Source organism: Triturus cristatus, chromosome 1_2 (genome assembly GCF_964204655.1).
Source record: "Triturus cristatus chromosome 1_2, aTriCri1.1, whole genome shotgun sequence".
NCBI classification, from domain to species: domain Eukaryota; kingdom Metazoa; phylum Chordata; class Amphibia; order Caudata; family Salamandridae; genus Triturus; species Triturus cristatus.
Window position 1 is genome coordinate 284,806,350 of NC_140580.1, and position 27,318 is coordinate 284,833,667.

General features: G+C 41.1%; 2 pseudogenes; one reads left to right on the forward strand and one right to left on the reverse strand.

Moving 5' to 3' along the window:
• Window positions 1-1,759: 1,759 nt before the first annotated feature.
• On the reverse strand, window positions 1,760-5,910 carry LOC146867178 (uncharacterized; annotated as a pseudogene).
• A 10,760-nt stretch (window positions 5,911-16,670) lies between these two features.
• The window catches only part of LOC146867179 (uncharacterized), a 46,427-nt pseudogene continuing 35,779 nt past the window's right edge, over window positions 16,671-27,318 (forward strand).

Sequence of the window (27,318 nt, forward strand, 5' to 3'; positions counted from 1 at the left end):
AGCGGTTTGGGTCCTTATTTGGATAAAAACTGAACCTGAACAAGACACAGTCTATCCTAAATTTTACGTTGTCATATGCCCCATCTACATTAGGTATTACAACTTCGGCCAAGTATCTGGGGGTATGCCTTAGTGCCCGTACTGAAGATATCTTTGACTTAAACTACACACCCCTCCTGAAAAAGGTCAATAATGATTTACGTAGGTGGCAAAAGCTCCCGCTGACTATTGTTGGGAGGTGTAATATAATAAAGATGAACATACTGCCTAAATTTCTTTACCTCTTCCGCGCCATTCCTTTAAGGATTCCGGTCTCTTTTTTTAAGCGTTTAGATAGTGCCGTTGGTAGTTTTATTTGGCACTATCGGAGAGCAAGACGGGCGCTCAGATATATCAAGCTATCCTTTAAGCAGGGAGGTTTTAAACTCCCAGACTTTAGAACTTATTTCTGGGCTGCCTTCATTAGTCGAATTCAATCTTTAATTAAGGGACCGGATGTGAGGAAACCTTGGTTGTCCTATCAGTTGGCAACTGGCTCAAATACGGGCTTCTTGCTTCAGTTTATGTCTGATCCCAACTATTATAAAAGAGTCCGATTTAAGACTATCCGACATACCTTTCATATTTGGCAAGACATTTGTAAAAAGTTTAATCACCCAGATTTGCATGAATTTACTTATCTCTGAGATAATCCTAAACTTCCCGATATTTTTTCGGACTCAGTTACGCAAATCTGGCAACAGGGAATTACAATGTTGGGGCAGCTTTATGATGAAAAAGGTTTCAAGTCATTTCAGTCGTTACTAACGGAATATGGGCTTACGTATAATTCTTTTTTTAAATATCTACAAATTAGGAACTTCTTTATGCAAGGTAAAGGATTGCTGGCTCTCCCTCCTACAACAGAAGTTCTTCGTGTAATTTTCAAGAATGGTAATCGTGGTCTTATAGGGAGAGCTTACGGCTGATTTATGGATGAATTTGAAGATGATTTGCCTCAGGTTACAACTAAATTAAATAACATGTTTGGTATAGAGGTGACTTCTGATGAGGTCTCAGATTCACTTGTTAGAATCAACTCTTCCGTCACTTCAATCAATTTAAATTCACAACAGCACCGCATTGTATTTATGCTGCATTATACCCCAAAAGTGATCTCTAAATGGTCTACTTCAAGCAATTCTATTAAATCTTATTGCCCTAAGTGTAACGAATTTGCTGCAGAATTACTGCATATGTTCGTTACATGTCCCAAGCTTGCTGATTTTTGGTGTAGGATTGCCCAGGAACTGAGTAAGCTAACTGGTAAAACAACGGTATTATCAGAGAAGTAAATCTTACTGGGGTTATTATTGGATACAGGCAATGTCTCAAATTTTTTTGTGTCAATTTTTATGGCTTGTGCTCGGCTGACTATTGCCAGAGTATGGATAGAAACATTTTGCCCCACTATTAACGAATTTTGGTTGCTATTGAGGGGGGTCTACGAAATGGAATTGGCATTGTCAAAAGCAAGGGGCCCGAGATCTTTGGTCAAATTTGGACGGCTATGGTCCAGTCTACAGTGGGACTAAAAAGTATTTTTCTCTTTCTTTTGTAATTATTGCTGAAACCTGATTTGGTTATGATCTGATATGTTAATTCTTTTGCATATATCCATCTGTACTTACTTATTCATTGTAATTGTATTTAATGTCATTCAAAAATGCCCTTTTTTCTTTTTTCTTATGTGACTGTGACTAATAAAGTTAAACATGAATTAAAAAACAAATGATTCATTTTCTACCTCAATGTAAAAACAGGCACATTTTATCATTGATATCCTGATAGCTGTGATGTTGTTATTTACTACGACCAGATGAACTGGTTCCCTGATGTCATAGGATTCACACTTAAGTGGAACCATGAGTGCTAGGTTAGCAGACACGTCTGCCTGCCTACACTGAATGAATCTAGCCACCCTGCTATAGGCAAACACTCCAGATTCTGTTACATATTTTATTACACTTTGGTCTCACCTCTGAATACGAGTGTAATTTGAGCTGTAAACAAGAATACTACTTTGTTCTAAAAATATTTTGTTGTAGGCTACTACATCAGAGCTTAAAATATGAGTAATCTAAGTTACTGCTATATATTCATTCTCTGTTAAGCTGTAAGGGTATGTAGAACCAACACTGTAAATGCAATTTTCAATTTTTAAGTATCGTCTGTTTCTCTTATATGAACACATCATACTCTGGTAAAATTGTGCCTCAACACTATCAGGAGGCAAATGATTTTCCATTAACACAGGTATTACTTGTATCATATTTACTGGATCTAGAATTTGTGTTTCTATACCTACTGTACCATGCACATGTTGTAAAAGGAAACCATTAAGATCTTCAAAAACAAAACAATTAGCAGTAAACAGAGGCCCTGCTGCTCTTACACTGTCTACTAAGTGGACTAATTGATGAACATTAATTGTCAAAAATCGTTTTTCATATAAATCCTTAAACAGTTTCCCAAACAAAAGTAAACACTGTTCTGCTATATTTAAATCTTCCTGACTAATGTCATCATTTAATAGCTTATGAATTGCTTTCATAAGTACACAAAAGTGTAAATAGCGTGATCTATCTAAAACATGTTTTAACACCGGCATTCTATAAAATAAAATAAAGTTTCGAAACTGAGGCCTTTCAATATGGTAGTTCAACAGACCTTGGAACTCTACTAACATCCAGTGTGGGTTTTATCTGTTTCAAATAGCCATTAACTACTTTGACTTTTTCATAAAAAGGAGTATGAATGATGCTTATATTCTTTAGTGAACCAGATGGTCATCATCAATGTCATAGTGCTACTACGTACACCATGCATGTAATCAATCACAAATCCTCTGCTTACACAAAAATGTTTCAAAAACATGAACCACATGGGACCTTGGATCCCTCTTACACTGTAATCAGAAAGTCCACTCTCGATATTTGCTATTGCACTGTTTACATCTGATTTAGTACTATTGAGTGTTCTTGGTGGGCCTTTTGGGTTTTCAGCATTGTAAGGAAATACTCTACAGTGCCCTTTTCCTGACACAGTGACTTCACCCTCTTGTAGACAATGCCAGCACCCAAACTTCCCATTAAACTGGGTGTTTGAAACAAGACAACGAGCTGGTAAATCACATGTGATTGTCAGAAGGGTAGCGTAGCAAGTAAAACTACAATTGTTGTGATCTTTAAATGACACTCCACTTTCCAGCTGTGTAAGTTCAATATATAATGACTTTAAGAAAGACCACATTATTGGCTTTTTTGCGGAAACCCAAATACCATATAGTAATATATTTTCACGCAGTTTTCTTTGAGATGCAGGCAGCTCATTTACCGTTAAGTACACTGGCCACATTGATATTTTGGAACTTTTAAATACAGGAACACCATCTGTGTTCATTGCAAATAAAAGGCTGTTAGGGTTCTTCAGGAATCCACTCTTGAATAAATCCAAATACATTTCCCCATCATATACATCTTTCATTGTTTGTTTCTCATTCTTCATATAGTGATCAAATCGATGTTTCCTCACCTTTTCTGTAAAATGTTTTCGCCTAAACATAGTCTAACTGTTCAATTAGGCTGTGCTGAATGAAATAAGACACGGAGTCACTTTGAATCAAATCTTTCAGTGTTGGTTAGGACAGGTCTGAGAGTTTATCAACATGTGTGTAGCAAGTGGCACAATAGTAAGTAATATTTGGGGCCTTAACAATTTTTTTGATATATTTGTCAAGGTGATACATAGTTTTGAACATTCTATTATCACTTGGCAAGAGCAAATAGATGAGATTCAGCATATAGCCAGCTGCCTCATCACTCAAGCGAAAACAAATAATAAAGCAACAAAGCAATAGTATAACCATCCCTAAGCATTTGTTGGAGCCCTCAAAAATAGGTGATGATTCATCTGTGGTATTAGTTTGATCAGAACAAATTTGAATTTCTTCGTACTCATTTTGAATCCAACTTGATCCAAAAGTTGTTCCAAATCAGAATCAGAGTCATGAATTAAATCATCTTTAAGCAGAGCATCTATTTCACCTTTTAAGCTGCTACAAAGCGTATCCCAAACAGCGTCAATTGGATCTTCATCTGTGTCACCTACTGGTGGGGTATAATCTGGTATTGCTGTACAGTTGTCTAAATGCAAAGTACACTGCTCTGCAGAAGGTGATGTATGAAGAACTATAACAAAAGAAAGTATGTCGTCGTACATTTAGTAAGCAAAATATGTTGTAATTAGATTGTAAATGTATTATACGTCAGTAACCAATTACATTTTTCTGTGGCAGAAACTCAATGTGGGTTGATTAGGACCTTCATTTTTGCAAGTGATGTGCTTTCAAACTATATACTTTCATACATCAAATTGTTAATGCAAGCAGTATAAAAAGGAGTTTATAATTTCATACTGTACCTTTGGGGATGATGTCATCTGCTGTGCTTGATGTCTGCAAGGATCCTTCTTTTACTTTCTTCGGTGCTGCATATTGTATAATGTTGTCATCTGCTTCTTCAATGAAATGTTCTGTCTACTCTCATGCAGAAAAAGGGCCGATTAATTCAATTCTGCACTTGGTCACGTTCAGAACAGGTCTTTTTGTTACTTCTCAAAGTCCCCCAGTTGTTGAGCAATTCTTGTACCCACAGCATTAATTATTTTGTGTCTTGTGTGCATTCACCATATATGCATGGCTATTAGGATGGAACATGAGAATGAACAAATACTGTTTCGGTACAATAATCTCGAGTTGGTTGAGTGTGGTGGTATTGATTTGGCTTCATGCAAATCAGAGAAGCTGGTTTGCTGACTTATTACGTTAATAATTTATTCTCAAAAGTGGACATTATAACTTTGTGATCACTCCAAACTGAGAAACAGACGCACGTACACGCTGCCGGTTACCGAGCCGGTAAGATGGATAGGAGTACTTCAAAAATTGTCTAAACAACTGACCTTTTACAGACTGATCATTGAATGTCAACAGTGAAAGTTCTAGGATATATTGTGGAGCCCTGAAGAAGTCCCTGAGCGGGACAAAATGCGTCTGCTATGGTCATTGAATTTTAACAAGAAATTAAATAAAGAACTACTTTGAACAAAAAGAAACTACTGAGGACTGGGAGTTTTTCAATGTGCACACACAGACTGTTTTGATTACCTTGATACATTGCTCAGTGCTGAACCTACTGTGTTTGTGTCAGATTAGGAAATGTTCATTTCCTGGTATTTGAGTATATAAGGGTGTACTCCATGGTTCTTTGCACTGTTTTATTGCTCACATATTGTATTGTCAGGTGTGGAGTGTTATAAGCCTCAACCCTCTGTCTGTTGATATTAACTTTGTGATCATGTTAAACTTGCTGCACCATTTAATTCCACACCGCAATGCTGTCTCCGCAGAACATGAATTAGATGATGATTACAGTAATATATTAAGTACATAGCTAATAATGTAATTACTTACATGTGCCTTCTATTAATGGCCTGCCTAGCTAAACTATCACAAGAAAGAAAACAGCAGGGTAAAACAAAACTTATGCAGAACAGATTATACTCTTTGCAAGGAAGCCTGTTTCACACTCTTGCCTCAAAAAAGAAAGAAGAGACATCTGTAGCACTGTTAACTGCGTCTTAGTTGAAAGTGACTGGTGTAGAAAGCAGACTTTAATAAAAATTGTCATTATAGAAGAGTGTATCCTGAGGTTACTGACAGTTGGGTAAATCTGTTTTGTAGATTGAAGTATTCTCTGAACAGATTTGGTGTAATGTTTTATAATGTGCGCTTACCTCTAATAACCATTTTTTGTATGGCCCACGTTTCTTTCATTTTCCATGTTGTCCTCCTTTATTCACTGGCATCATTGTTTCTGCTTCCAATAGTCTTTAAATATGGAAATTGAGCTGTGGTTCTTTCTCGCACAGACAATACTTTGACTCCCTCACTTGGTATTATTTTATGATGTCAAACATCTCAGTTCAGTATTTTCCTGGCTAATGGAAGGCCGCTAAAAGGTATTTACACCTGACAAACATACAATGCTCTTGTAGCGGCGTTTTCAAGATTAACATTTGTCATGAATTACTGATATGTCCCTTGTAAAGTGGTATATCATATACCCTGGCCTTGTACTTGCAACGTAATCTGTGAGCTTCTAGCACTGATTACGCCAATATAAGTAGCCTTTCAAACCTGTCTCAGGTCTGCCATTGTAGAGCCCATGTGTGCAGTTTATTGCAACTTCGACTTGGCATTTAAAGCTACTTGCCAAGCCTCAAAATCCCCTTTTATCTCATATGTCACCGCAGGCAACCCTTCGGAGCAGGGTGTCATGTAAATAAAGGACAACCAATCAGTCATTTGTTAAGCGCACTACATACCCGGAAAGGGTCTCAAGGCGCTGGGGGCGAGGGGGGCCACTACTGATCGAACAGCCAGGTCTTCAGTGTCCTTCTGAAGGTCAGCAGGTCTTGGGTCTGTCGTAGGCTCAATTGGAGGGTGTTCCATGTCTTGGCGGCGAGGTGGGAGAAGGATCTCCCGCCGTTGGTTGTTTTTCGGATGCGTGGGACGGTGGCGAGTGAGAGGTCGGCAGAGCGTAGCTGGTGGTAGGCTGGGCCGGTCTTGTGGAGTGCCTTGTGTGCGTGGATGAGGAGCATGAAGGATATCCTCTTGTTGACGGGGGTCCAGTGCAGGTTTCTTAGGTGGGGGGTGATGTGGTCGTGTCATGGTCCATCGAGGATCAGTCGTGCCGAGGTGCTTTGGATGCGTTTTAGTCGATTGCGGAGGGTCTGTTGTGTTGCTGTCTGTTGGGGCTGTCTGGGTGTTGATACTTGCCCCAGCAATATTGGTTGAAGCTCATACCTGGGAGAACACCGTTATGTGCATACTTTGAAGCTTATAGTAATATTCGTGCTGCCAGAGATCTTTGACAACTAAGGTATGTGCCTGCTGAAGTTTGGTCTGTGTATTGCCCGACAATGTACGTGTTCGAGGGCTAGGACGTCTTGTTGGAGTCCACAGTACACCTTTTAATCAGTCTCATTGTGTGATGTTGGGTGGTTGCTTGATAAGCATGTTATTTGTTCTCTTTGGAGTCATTATTTTATGAAGAGTGCAGTGATGCTGGGAGCTGGCTGAGGTCATCTGACCTGTTTTGGATGTGTGCGCACTGTTCTGACTAATGTGTTCTTTCAGACAACATGGTTCTTTTTTTTCCGGATGTTGTGTGAGAAAGAGATGGGGCAGGTGTGATGGCAAGAAAGGAGGGAAGAAAGAAAAAGAGCAAGAAAAAACGCAAGACAGAAAAAAGAAATAATCTGAATGAGAGCAACAGAGAAAGTAAACGAAGCACGTATGTAAATAAAGAGAAAGTCGGAAACTAATAAAGAAAAGTAGCATAAAAAGAAGATGCCAGGAGAGAAAAAGTAAAGGAACTGTTGTTCAGGTTCGCTTGCAACGCTAAGTGCAGTATGCAAATCATTTTACCCCCCCACCAGTTTCAAATGTCACCAGCTGCCAGTGCATGGTTGTGCGCAATGACATAGGTCTCTCTTGTTGGATCAGGAGAGGTGCTTAAAGCGCTACTCTCATAGCTGTGGAAGGCTACCGCCTTCAACAAAAGTTAAGCAGCACACGTGTGGTGGCAGGGGCAGCAGCATACCGTGTAGTGCTGATTACAAGTAAACAGGCTTTTTTAACCTGTGTCAATAGGAGTGAGGGCTGCAGAGTCACTCATCTTTTTGAAGTTCTGTTACTCTGTGTGTAACTCACACTTAGCCTACCTCAGGTAGATGGTGACTGCTGCGCAGTGCAGGAGTAGTGACTGCACTAGACGTATGTGTGCTTGGGAAGGGTACCGGACAGGTATAGAGCAGTACTGTGTAGTACATGTATGGTCAGTGCATGTACTGAGGGTATGTGTGTTTGCAAGGAATACATCACATGAGAGTCCGCTCTGGCTGTACGGTAAAACCTGTTCTCCCTGCCATACGCCCGGTAAAGGAAATGAAAGTTAATTTAAACTGGGCATTCCCAGACACATTTGGAACTTGTTTCAGAATATTTGACCAGTCTGCCTCCTGGATTGGACCCCTAGATCTTCGTCCCATTTCTACCTGAACCCAGTCAGGGGAGCACCGATATCCGCTCTGAGTACCTGATAGAAGCACGTGATCGCTCTATGAGTGCCTGCAGCTGTGCAAATAAGATGACAGCTCTGATATTTCTTAATCACCGCTATCACAGCCCTATGCAATAAGGACTGACCCCCGGCAACTCACACTCCAGCCGCAGGTCTGCTAATTGGAGCAGCACCCCTGCACGAAACAGACTGCCCACAGGAGTAATACCAGAGGCCACCCACTACATCAACCCACACCAATCGCCACTGTGGGGTATTAGTTCCAGGCACTACAGCGGTATATCGGGAGTATTCGAGCCGTGCACGTGTTTTCTACAAACAGTGCATCCAACAATGCCTCATTCCCATGAGCGCTCTTGGAAAACCAGTGAAACCACTAGGGATTCAGAAGCAGGTGAAATAACTCCCAGGGCGTGGGAACGAATGGCAATACTGCTGGCCTGCGAATCAGGCAAGCACCTTCCCACGGGCCGTATTCTTTACCATAGCTTTGATCTCTAAAAGCGTAATATCACCGCCCAACAACTCAGCTTCCTCAAGGGTAATAATCAAGAGGGCCAGTGGTTCTAGAAAGTGGCACTCCGATGTAGCGTTTGATATGGGGCAAGACCAGGTTGTGATCGAAAAGCATTCTAGCCAGATTTTCAACATCCTGCACTGGGTACAAAGTAATGTGTGGAGGTGGACATGCAGCTCGTGTATACCCAAAAAGAAAAAGTGATCCCTGGTCATCTGGTGGGAGCGCCTCCATGAGTCGACATGTCCTCGCTGGAACTGCCATTAAACAAACTTCTGGGCCTGTCTGATAAACAGGGAGTCTTGTAAAGGCAGGTGAGACCTATCCGGAGTGGGGTCCACAATACTATAAAATCTCTGCTGCAGTCACGGTTATTCAGTATATTGGCATAGTGCCCTATACTTCCTGCTGGCAGGGTAGTTACCCTGTACATTGCCTGACATTATATAGTCAGATGTAATTTATGATACAGCTTAAATGGAACTGTAACTTAACAAATATTGTGGGTAACATAAAATGAAGCAAATTAGGAGGATGTCGGGGGATGAGATTTTTAGGTAATGTAGCGGAGGTGATGGATTAACAGGCGGTATAGGACAAAGGGTATAGTAACAAACAACCGCTGGCAGCAGAGTGCTTGGTCCAGTTCATGTTGGTCTTTTTCAGTTCAGTGCATGGGCTGAAGTTGATGAAACATAACGTTTTATCAGCACACTTCTGAGAGGTGGTGGAGCAAAGATGTTGTGACCATAATTGTAGAGGTGTTACAGTGAGACTAGCCTGTCTCTTGAAGAGAGGTCTTCAAAAACTTAAAATGAAATAGCTAAAAATATTCCAAAGTTAAAAATATTTAATTCCAAATTAATTCAACAGTGTAAGGTTACCCTCTGACGTATAGCACTTTGTATAAAACATGCTACTGCGAAACAGATTGTGCGACGGAAGAGATTGTAAAAACACGATTGCAGTCCTACATGGTCTAAAATTAAATTAGTTTGTTTTATAACTGACAATATGAAAATCTCCTCAGTGCAGATTAAATTAGCAAAAGAGCAAAACATGCATTGTGCTGTGTGTAGGGGAACCTTCACATAGACACTTGCAAATTCTTAAAATAAGAACCTTGTACTGGATAAGCCACCAGAAAATGGTCAGTGTTCAGCCTCAGCAGAAAAAAATCTAGGATTGTTATTACCCAAATAAGATATGGTTCAGTGATGGGAGAAGTGCAAATCATGTTATAGTTTGAGACTGTTGATTTCCCACTATACAGTCTCATGGCAGTACACCCTGTGAACCTCTGTTCACAGCCCTGACAGAAACCCGTATATGTGAATCTCTGTACAGAGCCATACCTCCAGAGTAATGTGCACCTATGAACCTCTACAGCTATTCCATGACAGGAACCTGTACCTGTGAACCTCTGTACACACTGACACCACAGGAACCTGTACCTGTGACCCTCTGTGCACACAGCCCTGGCGCCACATGAACCTGGACCTTTCCAATACACTCTCCGGAGCTTGAGTAATCCTTCCACCGCAGCAACAAGAAATTCCAGTGCCCCCGGAATCCTAGTAAAATTGCAGACTGCACGGTTGAGCTGCTTTATGCAGAGGAGACATCGGGATTACCCACGGCCATCACCTACCTTCCAGACACTGCCACTTCTACTCTGCATACCGTTTTTTTCCCCACTTCTCTCTGCCAAAAATACATGGATTACCTTTGAGGAGACGGCTCTGTTCATTTCCTGTTGCAGCTGTTTAATTGTTCCAAGATGTTTTTCCCCGGTCAGAGCAGGAATCGGAACTGCCTACACTGGTGAGTTGTGTGAGTTCTGAGGGATCGCCACTCTTCATCCGAATTGGATGAGGTTCTCGGGATTGGCAACCACGGAGGCATCTGAATTAAGCCGGTGACCTCGTCTTGCAATGCTGACGCAAATCCGGGAGCGCCGGAAGCGACGTCCGTGTTCTGCTGCAAGAACGAATACCGTGCAAGTGCAATGGCCATAAAAGGGAGACGATGGATCGGCCTCGGTCTCTTTATTTTGCCACTTGACACTACAAAAGCAAGAAAACTTCAGGGATTCCAGCGAACCCAGGTAAGACATGCTGCAGCTGATTTGGGGTGCATTAATATTAGATTATCCCGATATGTGAGGCAGAAGGCGGAAAGCATGAATGAGTAAACATATGGTAGCCGTTTGCTCCCTTTGAATGACAGTTACTGTAGTGCCCAGCTAAAGTAAAAGGAAGATGTTGAGGCAGTCTCTGGAGTACCTGCCCCAGGAAGGTCTTACTATCTACACAGGTTGGGTGTATTACAGGGATAATACACTCTGTAAGGAACTCTCATTTGTCCACAGGGACACCGAACGGAAATGGTTTTATAGTGTTTTGTTTGTAGAGGGTATTCTAAAGGATTTTGAATTGGTCATTTTTGCCAGGCTCCTCAGTGAGGGTGTGCTTAGATTGACTTAACGGAAAAGGAGAAAACAAGTAAAACTATTTTTTCTAAATTTGAACGTCCTTTAGTTTATTCTGTGGATATAAACACTCACCCGGTTAATATTCAATGATGTATTTAATATATATTATAAACTTGTCTAAAGTCGAAGGAACCTGGTTTACAGGAGGAGTATTGACAAATTTGATTCAACTAATGTGTTGATGTGCTGATGTTTGGAGAAAACTACTCATTGCACATGCATCTTATTACAGTGTTGTTTGTGGTGGATACATCTAAAAGGGTTGCCAAAATTACATTCTTTAGTTAACACTGTACAAGTTAAGTGAATCACCAATTAATCAGCTATCGTTTCCTCATGCGTTAATGGATAGACCTTTGCCAATAACCTCTGAGATGTTGGAAAGTTAAACAAACCAACAGGTTATATGCCACAGTACGGGGGCTTAATGTCACCCGGCCAAAATATTGTATTGATGATACTGACCGCCAGCATATCACGAAGCTAAGTATGTATTGAGGAATAAAGGCTTACTATTCTTAACTTAACATCTGCTTACCTTGACAATATGATGGTAGTTCGATACTGTGAATTGATAGTTTAGCAGGTTGATGCAAACCATCGGCCATAAGACACGTTAGGACGGAGAAGATGAGGAACTTAGATGGTACACAGGGCAGTGGAAAATGCACTCTTCACACTTGGCTTGTTCATTTCCTTCACAGTTGTTGTTTTCTCCCTAGGTCAGGTCCCTTCTGTCCTCTAGTTCCTAACTTTACTATTTGTAGTTACCTGCTGTGTTGTCCTCTTTTCAGTTTGACACCTAGTCTAAGCCTCCTCCCTCCCAGTGCAGCATTGGCATTTTATATTTGGCTCCAGAGCAGGCCTCACGGTATGCTGAATGGTAGTAACAGCAATCCCTCTGCTTGCACTTAGTAAGTCTAGTACTATGATACCCTTATATGTAACTTATTTCCTATTGTATCAATACTTTAGTAGTTTGAGTTCTCCCGCCAGTAGTTGGAGACTTTGACGATTCATAGTATGGTCATGAGACGCTATGCGCCAGGGATTCCAGTCTGGGTTTTCTGAACACCAGCCTGCAGGAGTGTAGCTCTTTCTACTCACCACCTTCACCCCTTTGTATGAATCTTCATTACCATCCTTGACTCAACCCTCAGGAGGGTTGAGTCGACCTCTATGTGGCGAGATAGAGATTGGCTTCGAAATCCACTCTCTCAAATTGCTGTGTTTGTGACAGATTGTCATACCCAGAAAATGGAGTCCGATAACAATGCCTTGCAGGCAGTGGCACACGCAGTAAGTAGAATCCAAGAGGTTCTTGAAGTCACTCATCAAAAGCGTGCATTTCTTCTAGAGATATTGACTCAGGTGATCAACCCACCATCAAAGGGAGAAGGATTGAATTCCACTGCTCACTGTGAGGTCAACCCCACCCCAAATACAGGAGGGAGTAATTTAGTCATGAGTCCTTCATGGATGATGCCTTATGCGCCCTCTGTTTTAGCGCACCTGAAGAGTTCACCGAAGATCTACATCGTTTCCAGCCTTTTATGGCTCAGTGTAATTTGCACTTTGTAGCAAAAAGTCAGAGGTTTGTAGCTGATCAAGCAAATGTGACTCTTGTCTTATCCTACTTTAGCAAAGTACCTTTAGTCTAGGTAACTCCATTAATTTAAAACCAAAGCCCTTTGATGTGGTGTTTTGGAATGTTCGTGCAACAGTTTATGGCTATTTTTGGTGCAACACAGAGTCCTCAACTCATATTGCTTTGCTCTCCTTTTGACAGGGCCAGGAGGGATCTGGCTTTCTATGTTGGCCCTTTCCGGATTTCAACTGCAGAGATTGTCAAATCTAGAAAATATCCAGAAAATATCGCAAAACCAGCTCCGATGTTGACATTACCTGCCCCTCTTTCAAACACATTCAGAGCATGTTGGGAGATAAGTGGCAGAAACATTGTTTCTGGTGGGCATGGTCATACATCTATGCTAATTTGCAACAAGTGGGTGCAGTATTACAGTTACACTGTAGGTATTATCACTCCAGCTACCAATGATTAAAAGAAGTGCTTGTAATGCTCCACGGATTATGAAATACAGGTAACCAGATTGATGGATATTTTTACCACATTTGGCATTACATAGAGTTTTACAATGGACCCCGTAGGTACTGTTCAAGTGCATGAAACCTCAGATGACAAGCACCTACTTCTTCAGTTCTGGCTAGACGAAGGTAAGGGGGCTTTGCAGGCTCCTACCCAGGAGATCCTGCCCTGGAATTGACCTGCAGCTCTTCCCTTGCGAGAAGCTGGCAAATGAGGATATTTTAGGAAGCTGGAAGTGTTCAGGAGTGTGTGAAGATGGCACTACCGCTATGCAGCGTGAGAACCCTGACCTGAGTGTATCATAATTATGGAATGTACTCCTGGGCAGTTCTATGCGATGGCCCAGGGGCTCTGTAAGAAGCTGACACTACGAGAAGATAACTTGACGGCCCGTGTGAGTAGCTGACTCCGGTGGTTCGAGTGCCTGCAAGGTACCGTCATGTCTAGGCGCTGTCAAAAAGATTAAAGACTGAGGCGGTTGCATGTCAAGCAGATACCTGTAGCAAGCTTTTATCTCACTGAGCTCTTTTGGCAGCATGAGTAGAGTGCAGTGACTGATGATGTGATTAGCTGAGGCCTTGTGTGGACCTGGTACACTACAGATGAGTAGTGTGAAATACTGCTACTTGGGGGCACTGGTGATCAGTGTGAAAAGATGCTTCTAACAGAAGGTGTGATAAATTGCCACTAGAAGATCAAGAAAGAAACTGTCATGGGGTGGCAAAGTAAGAGCCTCATGTCCGTTGAGAGTTTTGCACAGTAAAGTGGTTTAGGGAGCAGCACTGGTGATCAGGGTGAAAAACTCCCACCAATAGGCAGTATCAGAGACTTAAAGTACAGTTCAGGGTTATTTAAGCAGGCGCCTGTGGGCAGTTTGAGGCACAGTGATTGGTGTGTAGTGAGAGACGCTGCCACTGCTGGATGTGTGAGGAATGGCCAGCGGTGGGCAGTGTGAAAAGGTAGCACTCCTTGGCGTATGATACTGGGTCATGTTTGACAGTGTGAGAAGCTTTCAGTGGTGGACAGTGTGAGGAGCTTTCAGTGGTGGACAGTGTGAGGAGCTTTCAGTGGTGGACAGTGTGAGGAGCTTTCAGTGGTACACAGTGTGAGAAGCTGGCACTGGAGTGTAAGTATGGAATCTTGCCATGATGGCACTAGCTGCTGGTATGACAAACTGGCACTCCAGGGCAGTGTGAACGTTTTTTACTGGTAAGCACTGTGAGAATGTTTCTATGATGGGCAATGAAATTATGTATTATGTGAAAAGCCAGCACTGTAGAACAATGAAGGTTAGTAGATCAGGGAAAAAGTGGTAGAGCGCTTCTGTCCAGCACTAGGTGCTCTCTAAATGATAGTTACCCGACCAACATTACAATATCACTTTTATAAGAGGTGCCTACAAAAAAAAAAGAGAATACAATTCCATAGTCTCAAAATTCATTAATTAGTAGCACTATATCAATCTCTTTAATAGCACATCAATATGCCGCCGTTTGAAGTGCGCGTGCTGCTCCCTGCAGGCTAGAAAAAAACATTTCTACTCATTTATGTTGCATTTTTTTTATTCAACCCCAGCGTGTTTCCCTAGTCTTCATTGCTTAATGTTACTCTTGTGAAGGTGTCACTCATTGTCATTGAAATGTCACTCATAATTTCACTGAAAATATGAAACGTCACACATAGCAGTCTGAAACCTTGGCAGCTATGGGGCTTTCTCTGGTATGTGTAAAGGGAGTGGGTTGCAGGCTCTGGCCTTGTCCTTGGACACAGGGACAAACCGGCACAGTAACAGGGGCAGTGTTTTAAATGGGCCTGCACTTCAAAAATACTCTTCTCTTCAGTAATGGGACTTTTGTTTTGCAGTTTTGTAGCAGTACAGAGGTGTCAAAAATACTACAATGTTCCTTGTATATTGAGCAGTTTTCGGGTAACACAGTGTCAAGTAAACTCTTTACCTGCTGGAGAGAGATGGGATTTTCATCTAGTGGCAGGTTTCATTTGTGTGAGGTAGCGCAGGTGGTTAATATCATAGCTGCCAAGTATTCACATTGCTAATGTGACATTTCCATTGTTGCAGTGACTTATGAAAGACATTCCACAGCTTGCTGTACTAGAAGGTTGCCTGCTCTAACCGTAGGCCACAGCTTCCCCATGTGAAAACACGCAACATGTTCAACCTTATATACAGCACAGTGATAGTTGCTCATTTATCTTCAGCAACCTACAACCATTGACAAAGCCAATAGTCTCTGCTTGTTTCATATGTAATGTTGCGTTCAATGTCCAAACTAATGGACAGAAGCAGCAAAATTCCACTGCATGTAAGATACAGATTTTGGGCTTCAGTAAAGTGCCAGTTCGTTTTTAGTTGTTTTTTAGTGAGGGGGAGCCTGCAGGCCAGGGTCAACCCTGATCCTTGCACAGCACAGGGCCTTTCAAAAGAGAGCAGGCAGTCCTCAGACTGGGCCCCTTGTAATGAGGAGCCATGTTTTTGGTGATATTGATGCCGTTTTACAGAGTTGCAATTTCCCTTAAGCTGTTCTGAAATATGCGGCATGTTAGGGTGGGGCTTTCAACAAGAATAGCGTGTTGCCCTAACTTTGTTCATAAACATTTTATACCAGCTGCTGTTGCCCTGTGTTTATACCATCCCAATACTTCTGTTCTGTTCTCTGCCACTTTAAATTGCTACCCTGTTATTAGTATTCTACATATAAACCCTGCGGGTTACTTGTACAAAATAACAATTTTCATAAGTACTTCGCAATTCAGTTCTATAAATATGCTTAAAAAATGTGTTAAAACTTCCACACACAATAATGTAAAGCATAACTAAAAAGTTACAAGGTCCCAAAGGCGAGACCTATTGGCTATGCCAATGCTTGTTTCCCCAGCAAACAGCATCAGAAGTTTTTTTCCGTAGTACTGTAGGGCTCACACTGGTCTCTTTCTACTCTTAGAAGCATGTCATAGAATGGATGAGATGGGGCATGGTTTATGCTGTGCACAGCTGTATTGCGCTACCAAACACCACCAATTTCATTGCTTTCTGCATGCTGGCAGTCAGATTATTGCAGCTCCATAGGGATCTGCCTACCATTATATCATATGAATTGTAATCCCTTTAGCACATACTGGATTATCATGAAATTTCCTCAATGGCCTTCATTGGATGCTTAAACACTTCTTTGTAGTCCAAAATCTATGCATATTAGATGTAAATTGCACCAGGTCAGTGTACTTTTTGGGACGCTTTTCTCAAATTAAATGATCTGTTAATCAGTTTGATATGCTTTGTATTATACCTCTGAAACTTAAACCAGACACAAACTAATTCCTGATTTTTATATCTAGCAGGACAGAATCATGGTTTCATTCAACGTCCTATTTTTCACTTGCGATCGTTCTGTGCGTGTTAGAAAAGATGGTGACTTTCTACTTTCGGACAATCCAAGTGAAGTTCTTTGTAAATGGCTGGTCGAAAATATAGATGAAACTGGTCGGCCAATCACCGAAGAGAGAGATATTAAAGCTATGATTTTTTTCCAATCATCTGGTAAGCACAATAAGAAAAGCTTTATATTAAGTTTGCAACTGCAGGATAATGGCACAAATTACCAACCTGATTCAGTATAAACCTACATTTGAGAATAAATGAATCCAATAATTGTCAGCAAAAATGAACATGCATGTCCTCACATATGCCAGAAACAAATGTAACACTTATGAAAAGGGCTGAAACATTTAGCTTGGCACTACTATAAGGCAGCCATTTGTGGATAAACTATTTTATTTAAGCAACTTTTTTCAGGAGGTTAAAGTTCAGGCTTACAACGTGTACTGTCTCATAAGGAAAACTTACTTTGTGATGGATAGATTGTACATTTGTCCTTTAATATCAATACCTGTTTATTTATATATTCTGGATAGCGCGTGAAGATATATTGCAAGTGATCAATGTGTTCTCTGTTTTGAAGTTTATATATAAATATTTTTTTCTCTCGTTTTTTTTCGTGAAGAAACAGTGTCTTACGATTCAAAATATTATTGAAGACTTAATTGCAAGCTACTCTGGAACAACAGAGGGTCTAAAACAAGTGTTACTTCAAAGGGCACAGGAGGAAAAGCAGTTGATAATGGACTGTGGCAATCGGGGAAGCGCTGGAAGACTTAAGAGGGTGTTACGTGAACTCCAAGAGGAAGAAATTGCAGAGAAAATATGCAAGGACAAAAAAGCCAAGCAGAATGGGCTGGATTATATAAGAGTTGGTAACCAAGCTCATGCTGAAAGCACCGCTTCTTGGCCTGGTGATGCGAGTTTTTGGATGAATTTGCAGAAACTTGAAAACCTGGCCCTTTTAGCAGGGATGGCTAGTGTCCTTCAGCCAAAATCCACAAGTAAAAATGATGCAGTAGAACGTGAAAATGAACTTGTTTTGGAGTCCCCACTTAAATCAAAATATCATGGACAAAAACAAGCCTAATTTTCTCCACGTCACCAGTTATTACCGAAAAAACTAATTCCTACACAAGAGCTGGCTGTTTCGAGCAATGCAGTAACATCTACTAGACCCTGCAAACAAGATCCCAAATTTATGGTACCCTTGGCACCACATATTTTGACACCACAAAGTTTTGTAGCTCACGGCTCACAGTCACACAGCCTGGCCTACAGTGACTTTCCATCTGCAGTAACACCTGTGGGTGTTAACTGTACCCCTTGCCATGATGACCCGTTTGCAAGCAACAAAAGCTTTGACCATAATGTAAGCAGAGCTGAATGAGTGCTGCCATTATCCACATGTGCATATTGTGAAGCCTGTATGCCAGCCTTTTTTCCTTGGTTAACTTAACATGCCTTTTGGTGCCAAAACCACAACTTCTACCCGTTATCTCTGCAAAAAGCATAGATACTTATTGAAACATAGAATTAATATGGTGCATTCATTCCCTCAACAATAAGGCACATATACCTACCTCTTGAAATATGAATAAACAAATGGAAAACTGTTTGACATGATCAGTATAAATGGTTTCTTTTCTTTTTCCCACCCTCAGGACAATGAAGAATCATTTCATTTGATGACGGAGGAAAGTCCACATTCAACACTGGGGTAATGTTTTTGTTTTTTTTAAGGTACCTACGGAGTTGCATTTCCACTTATATGGCCTAATTATGATTTGCTTTCTCTCTAAGAAAATGGTATACAACTCCTTGGTGATAATTAATCAAAATGAAAGCTATCCTGTTGGCCCTGGTTCCTGTCTGAATGAGGAGTGTGTATGGTTACAAGCTGAAAACTAACACTTAAAAGGTGCGTGCTTGATATTCTACCTTCCCACGTAAACTGCAACAAATTCCCATTAATAATCCTTTTTTCCACCAAAACACATGCATTGTCAAAAGTATGCTTGTTATGTGAATATTGTATTTATCTGCTGCCTTTAACAACTGTTTTTATTTGATTGCAGCACAGTTGCAAGGCACTTGCAATAGAGAGTTGGCTATAGAGTATTTGCAAGCTGCCATGTCTGCTTTAAGCAACTCAAGGAACTTAACAGATACAGTAGCGTCAAAAATATGCAGTCGATCATTCACTGTACAAAAGGTACTTGTTTTCTTTGCCACTCTTTAGCACAGTTAAAGTTTATATAGGACAAACCTTGTAGATTTACAGCATGACGACTTTGAAATCTTTCTGCATGCAATGTTTTGAAATACGGCTGGTTTATACTCCTGGAGCTAACCTAGCAAATATTACATTGTTAGCCGTGTATAGATGCCAAATCAAAAAAGCACTATATATATATATATATATATATATATATATATATATATATATATATATATATATATATATATGCGCAAACAGAAGTCTTTCACCACAGAACCACCAGGCAGGCAGCAACGAGGAAAAACCACGCAAGTCCCAGTCTTCTTTCGGCAAGTTTATTTAAAAAGGCAAGTTCACCAAATCTGACGCGTTTCGGGCGTCCGCCCTTGGTCACAGATCGTCAGGCAAATGAAAGAACATCCCTTTTAAAGGGTACATTGCACGAATTTAATTAGTGATTTTTTTCTTTTTGCAACACCATGTGATTAGAAACTGAAAACTGAGGACACACTACATATAGCTAACATAGATAGTCTGTTTTCTAAATCACAATTTAATATATATAAATCGAATAACGGGAGGTATAATTACAATATTTACATTTTGTTGCCCAAATTTGTGTTAACATTCCATTGTGAGTTGCCATGCTATATATTTTGTAAATTTTATATCAGACAATTATTGTCAGTGTGCATTGAAAATGGCACATGATATCCGCATGAATGCGCTTATATAGTAGATTGCAAAAAAAGACACAGTGTTACTGGTGGTCATTTGTCATGAAAAAGTGCAATGCGCGTAGATAAAGTGCAAATGCAATTGTGCAAATAATGCAAAATATTCTGTGCAAGCATAGCATATAAATAAATATAAATATTTATAAATAATTTCATATTAAAATCATCTAAGCTTCTCAATTCATGAAACCTGATGCTAGGCATATGACCATATAAAAATATCATCTACGTTTTACTCTTTTGCAATCTCTCAATTAACTGCATGAATGCAATAGACATGTAACAACAATATGGATCGTAATGATTTACAATCAATTCCTTTATATATATTTAGATAAAGCAGCAAATATCGACCACCTTCCAAAAAGATTTTACTCTATACGTGATTCCAAAGGAGGAAACAAACTAGAAAATCTATCTTGATGTCTGTGTCCCAAAACTTAAATGGGAAAAGTAATGTGAATCCATTGAACCAGTGAAAAAAATCAATTGTGCATGTGATACTAAAAAAAGGGATGATATACAGTATGTGTAATAAAATTCATAATGAAATTAATAGGGTAAAGGCAGAGAAAGCAGATAATGGCCCAAAACAAATCATTAAACAGGGATTGGTTATAAAAAAACATGTAAGTCTTCCGTTGTGTTCAATCCATTGGGGAATCTGCTGTCTAACTCAATAATAAATTGTGACTCAAGTCTTCTGAGCATTTTTTCCTATCGCCACCCCGTCTAGATTTAGGGACTGAGGCAATGACATAATATTCCAAGCATTGTAGGTTGTTGTTATGTCTTGCCTTGAAATGTCTGGCAACAGGATAGGTGCCATCGTTATTAACGATGGCACGTAAATGCTGGAGTATTCTGGCATGCACCTGTAGCTTAGTGCTGCCCACATATCTGAGGCCACAGGTGCATGTCAGAATGTAGACAGCAAAATCAGTTTTGCAATTAAATGTGCCCTTGATGTTTTTGGCAATAGGACTGAACGGTGTCAAATATTGGGAAGTGTTTTTTCCAAATTTACAAGCTCTGCAAGTTGAGCAACGCTTGAATCCCGGCCGGGATTTCAACCAAACCTCTTGTTTTGCTAGCTCAGGGAATTCGTGACTGATCTGGGTTTTAAAGGAGGGTCCCCTCCGATAAGTAACCACAGGGTTGTCTGGAAGCCTGGGGGCCAGAACCAAATCTGTTTTTAAAACAGGCCAGCGCTGTTTTATGATGGATTTAATTTGTCTGGCCTGTTTGCTATACCCGGTGATAAGCCTGGGAGTTTGTTCCTCCCTTGAATCAGTTGATGCAATTGATTCACTGTTAGTAAACAGAGACTCACGGGTTCTAGCATTGGTTTTCTGGATGGCAGTTTTTAAGACTGATTCTTTATATCCCCTACATCTGAATCTGTCTAGGGCTTCATTTGTGCAGGCCTGTAAATCAAGATCAGTGCTACAAATTCGTTTCAACCTGAGCAACTCCCCAAATGGAATGTTGTCAATCGTGTGTCGAGGATGTGAACTACTGGCATGCAAGATGTTATTGCCAGCAGTTTTCTTTCTATGTAGTTTAGTGACAAGACGGCCATCTTTAACGTATAATTTGACATCCAAGAATTCAGCTTCATTTGCGCTTACATTAGAAGTGAATCTTAAATTTTCTTGGTTGTTATTAATACAAGCCAGGAAATTGTTGACACTTTCCAAATTGCCTCTCCACAGAATAAAAACATCGTCTATAAAGCGTATCCACTGTATGACATGTTTTCTGTACATTACACCATGGGTGTGCATGAGGACCCGTTCCTCCCACCAGCCTACGTGCAAGCACGCATAGCTGGGGGAGAAACAGGCCCCCATCGCCACACCTCGCTTTTGTATGTAGATGTTGTCACCAAATAGAAAGAAATTGTTGTTTAGACATCAACCAGTAAGTTCTAAAATCATCTTATTGTGCATATAGCATTCAACAGGTCTCTTACCAAGAAAATGTTCTAATGCACTCAAACCAGTTGTATGTACAATACTGGTGTAGAGCGACTCAATGTCTAGGGTGATCAATAAAAGATCGTCGCTCCACGGAATATCCTTAATCTTGGCAATGAAGTCTCCCGTGTCCCTTACATATGTTGGTAATTCCTTCACTAAGTCCTGTAGGAAGTAATCTATATATTCGGTAACATGTTCTACCATTCCCCCGATGGCCGAGATAATCGGTCGGCCAGGTACTGGTGTGACTAGTTTGTGTACTTTTGGGAGGAGATAAAGTCTTGGTATTATAGGAAATTCCACATATAGGAAATCAAATTCTTGCTTTGAGATCATATTTTCCCTCTTCCATTTGTGGAGCAATTTCAAAAGTGATTCTTTGGCCAGATTGTAGTCCTTGCCTGAAGATTTAACATAACACGAGGAGTCATTTAGTTGTTTCATGGCCTCCTCAATGTAGGCATCTTGAGGCCAAATAACCACATTGCCTCCCTTGTCAGCAGTGGTAACAATATTTTTGTAGTCTTTAGATTTACAGCATGACGACTTTGAAATCTTTCTGCATGCAATGTTTTGAAATACGGCTGGTTTATACTCCTGGAGCTAACCTAGCAAATATTACATTGTTAGCAGTGTATAGATGCCAAATCAAAAAAGCACTATATATATATATATATATATATATATATATATATATATATATATATATATATATATATATATATCAAACGCTGCAAACTTCTTCAAAGAAGGACTCGCACTCAGGGAAAACCAAGATTTATTCACCACCACCACCGTGGTGAATAAATCTTGGTTTTCCCTGAGTGCGAGTCCTTCTTTGAAGAAGTTTGCAGCGTTTGATAACTACACCGGGAGACCTGCCCGGTTTGACTCGCCACCTGTCTACGGGCCACAGACTTTGGAAACTTGGTCGTTTGGAAAGATATATATATATATATATTCACTGAAAAAACCATGGGTTTCACACACGTTATAGTTAGGAATTAGCATTTAAAAAACCTTAGAAATTCAATGAAAAAACCAAAGGTTTCACACATGTTATAGTTAGCTGGACATTTCACTCGTAAAAAACCATTGAAATTCCCCCGTTATAGTTAGTTCAGCTAACTATAACTCGCGCGCCCGCAATGCACTACTGATGACGTCACATATTACATCACTCATGACATGGTCACTGACATCACTCATGACATCACTGATGACATCTCAAATGACATCACTGATGACATCACTGATGACATCATCCTTGTGATAGAGTGGCAGACCTCCTCTCCCCCTAATATAACCATTGAAACACACATTCAAAAATAGAAACTAAAATGTTCAAAATAATGAACATATCAATATCAGTTACAACAACCTATTCAGTAATTCTAAGAACCACATACACATACAGTAATTCACCAACAGTCCTCTACAGTCACTCATACATGTACTCACTCATCATATGTACTCATACACCTGTACATCCCGTTACACAATGCCACTCATCCATAGAGTAACTCACACACATAGTCACTCATGCTAATAAAGAATCAATCATCCATTTACTTGCATATACAGTTATACACACACCACCACACTTACTTCTACAGAAATTTACATATACTTACTCTTTTAAACAATCAGTTATAGAAACACATACTTATTCATACAGGAACTCTTCCAATCTCTCACTCTCACATATACTCACTTATATACACCAATAGTCACATATACTAGTTTAAAACATATGTAGTTACTCATAAAGACACTATTGAGACAGTCATTCACTCACTAACACACCCATGCACACACTCATCCACCCATACAGTCCTGCACACATGCTGTATTCAACACATACAAACAGTGAGTCACTCATTCATGCACCTATGCACTAAGTAATACCCCCCACCGAACCATACAGAAACTCAGACACTCATAGTGATAAAAAACCAACTAATAACCTATATAGACACTCATGTAGCTACTCACCAACCCATGCAGCCACTTATACACAAAGTAAGAAACTGATACAGATATTTAAATATTTAAAGATTACTCAGTAAGCCATGTATTCACTATGATACACTTAAACAGTCAGTTACACAAAAAAAATTCCAAAAAAAAGTATCCATTTAGACACTTATATACCCATTTATTCTTCCTTTGACCTTGAGATATACATAAATATAAAAAATATATAATTTTCATAAAAACACACAATCACTGGATGATGTCATCAGTGATGTCATCAGTGATGTCATTTGAGATGTCATCAGTGATGTCATGAGTGATGTCAGTGACCATGTCATGAGTGATGTAATATGTGACGTCATCAGTAGTGCATTGCGGGCGCGCGAGTTATAGTTAGCTGAACTAACTATAACGGGGGAATTTCAATGGTTTTTTACGAGTGAAATGTCCAGCTAACTATAACATGTGTGAAACCTTTGGTTTTTTCATTGAATTTCTAAGGTTTTTTAAATGCTAATTCCTAACTATAACGTGTGTGAAACCCATGGTTTTTTCAGTGAATTTCAAAGGTTTTTTAAATGCTAATTTCTAACTATGCCTACAGAGATAGGACATGTGAAGAAAGAAGAAAAAATGCACAGAAAGAAACAAAAGAAGTGCAGAAAGAAGCAACAGAAGTCCTCAAATACGAAGATAAGTGCAGGAAGAAGGATAACGTGCAGAAAGAACAAAAAGAAGAGCAGAAAGAAGCCTTGTTGCAAAATCATCCTGTACCCTCAACTTTTTCAGACGGATACTGGTGGTAACTGAGTCTGACTAACCAGTCCTAGAGCCAGTGCTATGTTAAAAGACACTTAGAATACAGTGAAAACACCTACATACACTAGGGAACATTATGCGTTGGGGTCCCCCTGTGATTAGCATGACCTCCTCTGTAAGCCCCTAGTGTATAATAGGGCATGGGGATTAAAACTACCTCTTAAAACAGGCCACAGGGCGTTTTTGCACACATTAACTCAGGCCCCGTCCCCTCCCTTCACCACTGTGTAAACACACCCTGTGTCCATTTTTAGTTGGGAGATTAAGTTCATTTGAATCCTGAGGGTCCCTAGGGTCCAACTAGCCCACTAGGTACCTCCAGTAAGTGCCACAGAGCTGCGTTGCAGAGAGGTGTAAAAAGTGGCACGGCCTGGACCACCTCTCTGCAATGCAGCTCAGTGGCGCTTACTGGAAGCACTTGGTGGGCTAGTTAGCCCCCAGGGGCCCTCAGTATTGAAGGGAAATTATATCCCCAATTTAAAACATGCCATAGTGCGTGTTTGCACACGTCACCTCAGGCCCCGTCCCCTCCCTTCACCACTGTGTAAACGCGCCCTGTGGCTGTTCTAAGTTGAGAGTCCCCCTGAATCGTAAGGGTCCCTAGGGTCAAACTAGACCACTAGGTACCTCCAGTAAGCGCCACAGAGCTGCGTTGCAGAGAGGTGTAAAAAGGGGCTTGGCCTCAGAACACCTGGCTGCAGCGCAGCTCCCTGGCGCATACTGGAGATGCCTGTTGGGGGCGCGTTTGCAGAGTGCTGCACGGAGGGGGCATGGCCTCCGGCACGATGCCAGTCTTTTATTTATTTTAGTTTTTTAAGAAGGGTGGCTGTTTGGTTCCCCTTCTTATTCTAATTTATTGGCCCTGATGACCCCATCCCCCAGGGCCAGTCTCCTAATTATATTTTTTTGACCCCAATCCCCAGGGCCGGCCACTGTTTTTTATTATTTTTAAAAAATATATATTTATAGACACACCTAGGACATGCTGGACAAACCGTACGTACCTATCACCATGACGATTTGCGTGATATTCATTAAAAGGCGACTATGCATGCAATGAATCCACGTGGAATGTATTTACACCACTAGTGAAGCTCTGACATGTCTGATGCCCTACCGTGCCTAATCCTGGTAGACACCCTTGTCGTTTATTTATACAAACATGGGTAGCTATTGACGGGCACATTTAATACACATGCACACCAAGCCATTCAAAGGGGATTCGACAAAAATTCGACCAAAACTATGCAAGAAACCCCCCTCACGGTTAATAAAACACACATCCACTGCCGGATGTGTAATACTTTTTATTTTACTCTCTGGAAAGGGGACGAACATCACTTGAGAGTCACAGCGTGCTCCTGACAGAGCCCAATGCTGTGTTACACCCACCATTGCCTGCCGAGTGCCACACACCTCTGTGTTGTATTCCACTAGCTAGTGCATATGCTATGACACTCTCTAGCCCATGTGCACTGTAACACCACCCCGTGAATATGTCATGCCACACTTGTCTTCGCACGGGTTATATTGCCCCATCTAACGTGCCTTTCTCGATGCCTATGTTATAACGCACAGTGCTATGCCATACATATTACAATCTGGGATCCATATATTTGTCACAGTGCATATGCAACGTTACACTCCCCAGCACATATTTTATATTACAACTTTAGAGACTAGTTAGGTTACACAACACTGCCCTGTGCATATTACACTCCAAGGCGCATATCGCATAGCACACGCTAGTGCCTGTGCTATCTCGCGCTCTCCAATGAATCTGTCATTGCGCACAATGTATTGCAAATTATATTTCACGCCCGGTTCATCTTATATCACACTTTTTGGTGCATAGTTTATACCATACACTATATCTAGTTTTCATTTTCAATCGTGCTCTCAGGACTATGTTCTATATAACACTGTGTTCACCTACCCTTTTCACGGGCATTACATTTGGGGGTGGAGGGTCAGGGGGTGTTTCTGCCAAGTGAGCCCGGAGTCACAGTCACAAACGTCCTCTTCTTCCTGAATAAAAGTGAGATTATGCTGCATACTTGTTCATATTTTAAGTAGTTCGCACAGACACAATGTTTTAAAAACAATAAAGTTCCTAATACCCGCCTTCTCTGAACAGTTAGCTTGCTGCCCCATCCCCTTCCTCCCTATCCTCTGTTGTGTGAATCCATGGAATAGCCTCCTCCCTCCTGCCATGCATGGTCTGATGTGCTGCCACTGCCCTCAATTTAGTATGATGTACCAGTCCAGTCCTCCTGCCCTCCATTGCCCAATTCTATGCCCCATCATTGACCTCCTGCTTAAACTCTGTGCTTAGCTTGCTGCCCCTATTCTCCTTCCCCCTGCCCTCCGATGTCTTTGTGCATGCCCCTGCTCCATCCTTTTTGCCCACCATGTCCCATGGACCTGCCACTCCTATCTACTCTGAGTGTTCTGTTGAGCTGCCACTCCCCTCCCACCTGCCTAGCATTGTCAGATGACTGTAACCTGTCCCTGCCACCTCCACCCTGCCTGTCCACATGCCATGCCCCTATCCTCTTCCTCCTGTCCTACATGGTCCATTGTACTGCCACACCCTTCTGCCCTCCGTGGTCTGTTGTGCTGCAACTGCTCCTCCTGCCTGCCCCGTGTGGTCTGTTGTGAGGTCCCTTCCCCTGAACTTTCTTGTCTGTGCACAGGTCCTGACCCTCCCTTCTATCCTCCATTGTCCTTTGTGCATGCCCCTCCACCCTCCTTCTTGCCCATCATAGCCATTGTGCTGCCACTAACCCTCCCACTTGCCATGCATGGTCTTCTGTGCTGCCATGGCCCCTCCCACCTTCCCTGTGTGGTCAGTTAGCTGCCCCTGACCCCCTCCCACCTTCCC